This window comes from Otolemur garnettii, unplaced genomic scaffold, assembly GCF_000181295.1.
Source record: "Otolemur garnettii isolate 467f Iridium unplaced genomic scaffold, OtoGar3 scaffold00085, whole genome shotgun sequence".
In the NCBI taxonomy this organism is placed as follows: domain Eukaryota; kingdom Metazoa; phylum Chordata; class Mammalia; order Primates; family Galagidae; genus Otolemur; species Otolemur garnettii.
This window is the reverse complement of record NW_003852480.1, coordinates 6,401,907-6,406,886: the sequence shown is the minus strand read 5'-3', so window position 1 is coordinate 6,406,886 and position 4,980 is coordinate 6,401,907. Positions and strand designations below refer to the sequence as shown.

At 38.9% G+C, this 4,980-nt stretch overlaps 2 pseudogenes; both read left to right on the top strand.

Annotated features, from left to right (window-relative positions):
• Positions 1–3,825: 3,825 nt before the first annotated feature.
• LOC111726891 lies at positions 3,826–4,145 on the top strand (annotated as a pseudogene).
• Positions 4,146–4,235: 90 nt separating this feature from the next.
• Positions 4,236–4,601, top strand: LOC100950319 (annotated as a pseudogene).
• The last annotated feature ends 379 nt before the right edge of the window (positions 4,602–4,980 follow it).

Genomic DNA, 4,980 nt, shown 5'->3' with positions numbered 1-4,980 from the left:
TCAAGGCATTTGCTGTGAATTAAAAAAAATTACATTTTCTTAGTTCTCCTTCAATCTGACCAGTACTGTCCCATCAACATGTCATTTTCACCAACAAAGATGCTGTGACATTGTTAGGTTAGTCAGTGAGTTAGCCATGAGCAGGATGGACGGCCGAGGCAGTTGGGTTATTTTGGACTGCTTGGGCTAGGCTGACCTGGGCTATTGTAGGATGGGGATAATTGCTAATGGAGGCCTTGCAGGTGCAAGAGCTTGCAGATGGGTTGTTCTGGGAAGCTGGTTGTTTGGGGGGGACTGATTAACATAACTGAGACTTTCTGATATGGACAGATATACAAGAGTTGTTTGGGGAACATGTTATGGGAATAGAGTTGATCAAGATCTTGGGAAATTTCTAAGAAGGAGCTGACAACCCTCAAAAGTTGTATATAAAATCCAGCACTGTACTCTCCATGATGCCTGCAGTCCCTAGCACGAGACCTGGTTTGCTGTCCTAATGGTTAAAATAAACTTTTCCTTCCTTGCTAAAACTTTACTTGCTCCTTCTCTCTTTAATAATTTCAGTGACTACCGTGAGCCTTCACTGCACTGCCCTAACACGAGGTCAGTCTGAGCATGGACTGAAATAGATGGAATGTACGATTTAATATGCCACAGTAAGTTTTCAAAATCACTGATGGAAGACAGCAGGGGTCCTTATCTAATATTAGAATAGCTTCCTAACATAGAGAATAAAATTTATCAAACGTTTAACATAAACTTTCCAGTGTGTTTTGTGCAAGAGAAGGGAAGATGAATAAAGAACTATAATCACCTAACTTAATGTTGGCGTATCTGGGCTAATTTGATTCTACTGCCTTATTCTTCATTCAAACTTTTGTATAAGCATCGGCAGCACAGGGTGTCAATAAGCCCAAAACAATCATGGAGTATTAGAACTAGAAGAGATGCCAGAGGATTTGGAGTCAATCCCATCATTTTACAGAAAAGAAAACTGAGAATCAGAATGATTAAATGATAACCTTCTAGTCTCAGACTACTCAGTAGGAAATCTTGGGCAAAATATAGATATTGTGACCCCTGTGTCTTGCTCCTCCAGTTCTCCAGTTAGAGGTCAAGGAGCCTGGTTTCCCCAACCTGGTTAATCTGGTTTGATGACTTGGTGGTAGCAGAAAGTTCTGCAGGACAAATCAAAAGTGAAAATGGGTAAAACCAGAAAGTAAAACTGGAGCAGGACAGGCAGCGCAAATAGGTAGCTTTGCATAGGCTTTAGTATAACAAAGAGAGATTGTATTTAAGGACAAAGAGAAAGGTTAGAGAATTTTTAAAGAGAATTGGAAGTGAGCGCCCTCAGGAGTGAGTAGGCAGACAGAGGCGGGGGTGCAGGGGCAGTGCAGTGAAGTTGTTGAAACTCTTTCATCAGTCTTACACATGCTAATTCCTTGCCTGAGCCAAAAACTGTGCCAATTTTAGTTTTGGGGTTTTTGTTTTTGTTTTTGTTTTGAGACAAAGTCCCACTTGGTCACCCTGAGTAGAGTGCTGGGGATCATAGCTCACAGCAACCTCAAACTCTTGGGCTCAAGTGATCCCTTTACCTCAGCCTCCCAAGTAGCTGGGATTATAGGTGCCTGCCACAACACCTGGCTAGTTTTTTCATTTTTTAGTACAGACCAGGTCTCATTGTTGCATAGGCTGACCTCGAACTCCTGAGCTCAAGCTATCCACCTGCCTAGGCCTCCCACAGTACTAGAATTACAGGTGCAAGCCACCACAGCAGCCCTCTTGTGTGATCATTTTCTACCTGCAGACCTCTGGCCAACTGTAGCATACTTTCTCAACCCCCCCACCCTCCTACCCCCATGTGCAGGATAAGATTTCAACCCCCTTAGACTGAAGACTCAGGAAGCATTTGTGGAGGGGAGGACTTCCCATTTGAGTCTCCCCTGATTCTAGAGATTTTGTTCTCCCTCTTTTGCTTATGACTCTTTCCGTCAATAAACTTTATCTTGTCACTTGTCATCGTGGTCTGTGGTTTCATTCTTCTAACCCTGAGACCAAGTACTCAGCATAGAGAGAAATTACGGTTGTGATTATACTTCTAGTACATTTCTGGAAAATGTCTCAACTTTTGGAGGCTCTATTCTCAGAAAATCCCAGGACTTTTTGCACTGGAATAGTTGATGCACCACTAAAACATTTAGGTTCTAAGAATTTGTATTTGATACATAAGAAAATGTAATACACTATATACCAGTATTGTTTTTTAATAAGCTAAATACATAATAGAGACCACAAATTTTATAGGGTAGGATGAATAATGTTTCTTTTAGTGCTAAAGTACCAACCAGGTTCAGTGGAAAATCAGTGTTCTTTTAATACTCTTAAGAGTTTCCTTGGAAAGGTAGCATTGTATAAAAGAGTTTTAGAGAATAAATCTCACTGTACTATAAAAAAAAAATAGGCAAGTCATATGATAAATAAATATAAAAATGATTCTACAAGCTCATCATATAACTGACTAATGGACATTTGAACATACAGCTTTGTGTTACTACCATTGGTCTAGTCAGGAGAAATATTTGTTTTGTTTGTTTGTTTTATTTATAGAGCAATGCTGTGAAGCTTTGAATGCAGACTTTCAAATTTTGAGAAATTAAAAAAAATTCACAGTGATTTTGATAGCTCCTTTTGAAGTATGGTGTTAATTAAAGCAAGGAAATACCAAACACCCACTGAAATGAAGTAACATGAACTGAAATGAACTATTTGTCTGGGGGAGGACATTTCTACCAAGCTCTGAGAATAAGTGGGTCACTGACAACATGTTTGTTGAATTTCTATCAGGAAGTTGTGGCCACTCTGTGTAAAATAAGGAATATGACAGTTCAGGCTTTCTTTTTTCTTCAATCTTGATTTACAGTCAAATATAGGCCTGAGAGATTCTAAACAATTTCCTTGGAACTGATAGAAGACAGTTTTCCTGTTTGCTTTTAAAATATATTTTTACTTTTTAAAAATTTTTAAAATGTTTATTTATTTTTGAGACAGAGTCTCACTCTATCTCTTTGTATGGAGTATCATGACATCATCAGAATTCTTGAATAGACTGGTCTTGAACTTGGAGTTCAAGCAATCCACCCTCCTCAGCCTTTCAGAGTGCTGGGATTACAGGCGTGAGCCATCACGCAGCCTAAAATTTATTCAGCAAACACTTATGCTATTCCTCAGAAAGATCTACTTTCATATTTTAATATGTATTTTTTTTACGAAAGATGCTATTAATCTACATAAAGTTAAAAACTTACTTCAAATGTTGGTATATAGTGTACAATTATGTGCAAATTTAGTAAAATACTATTACTATCAGGAGAAATTTAAGGATACTTTTCATCACTCCTGTCTTCCAATAATAATAAAAAAAAAACCACTGATACAACATAAAAAGATTTAATTGACATAGACTCATCAGTGATCGGGTGTGGTTACCAGCAGTGGATGAAATTACGAAAGAAAAGATTAAAATTGAATACATTTGGGGAAATGCTCTCTTTTTTGTTTGTGGTCTTCTCATTTTAGAACAGTGATAGGATTCAGCTAAGAATATGTCTTGGCCTTTGAAGGACAAGTAGGAACAGGAAAGGACTATGTTGGGGGTGTTGTGAAAGGCTGGAGTAGAGACTGGACATGGCTTCCAATGGCTTTCAAATGCTTGGAGATTGCAAAAGAATCACTCATGGTTTTTAAAATCTCTTCCATGAGAGCACTTGAGGCTAAAGGTTGTGGCTGTCTGCAGGTTGGAGGTTTGAGTTTGGAGCTCCAGCCAGGATGATAGAGGTTGTTTGTAATGACCGTCTGGGGAAGAAGGTCGTGTCAAATGCCACACCGATGACACCATTGGGGACCTTAAGAAGCTGATTACAGCCCAAACTGGCACCTGTTGGAACAAGATTGTCCTTAAGAAGTGGTACATGACTTTTAAGGACCATGTGCCTCTAGGGGACTATGAAATCTATGATGGGATGAACTTGGAGCTTTATTACCAGCGGAGCAGCTTTATTACCAACGGTCCTTTCCCCAACTTATCCTCCTTTCCTCCCACACTACCCACACTAGTATGGATGTTTGTTTTTGAAAACTCATATTAATGTGGAAGTCACGAAAGTGAGGCTGCAGAAGTAGTGAAACTGGCTGGGAGGCAGCCTTCTGGGTGCTGTGGGCTGATGGGGTGGCAGATGATGAGTAAAGACCCTGCTTTTGAGGAAGTAAATAAAGAAATTGGAGGAGGTGCAGAAGGTGGACAGGGAAAAAAACAGGGACTTTTTTCCTGAAGAATTGAGATGTATGATATATGGCTTTGGAGATGAGCAGAATCCTTATACTGAGTCAGTAGATATTCTTGAAGGCCTTGTCATAGCATTCATTGCTGAATGACTCACAAGGTCATATCTATTGGAGGACAAGCTCGAGTACAAGTTGAAGATATAGTCTTGCTTTCAAGAGACCCCAGGAAATTTGCTAGGGTTAAAGACTTGCTTACTATGAATAAAGAATTTTGAAAGGGGCTAGAAAAAGCATTTGATGAAGCAAACTATGGATCTTGACATCATTTGTAGTTTCTCAAACTCCATTACGTTTTAGGGAAACCATAGTATTAATTGTTGTGTTCTACAGTAGTCCTGATATCCACCTATGTAAAGGAAAGATAGAAAAACTGAGTTTTCTGCCTTTATTTTCATGCCTTTGGATTAATTGCCTGCCTTTATATGCCTGCACTTGAATTACTTACTGATTTTTAATGACCACAAAAGTTAAAGTACCTTTCAAACCATGCAGTTTTTTCTGACTATTAACGAAGGATGAAATATTATTAGTGTTTACGTGATAGGCATATTTGTGCCATTGTAAGCTGTACTGTAGCTGTTTAATATGTGAAATCTAAATGGCATCTTTGACTCTGATAGCTGAGATTCGTGCTTTGTG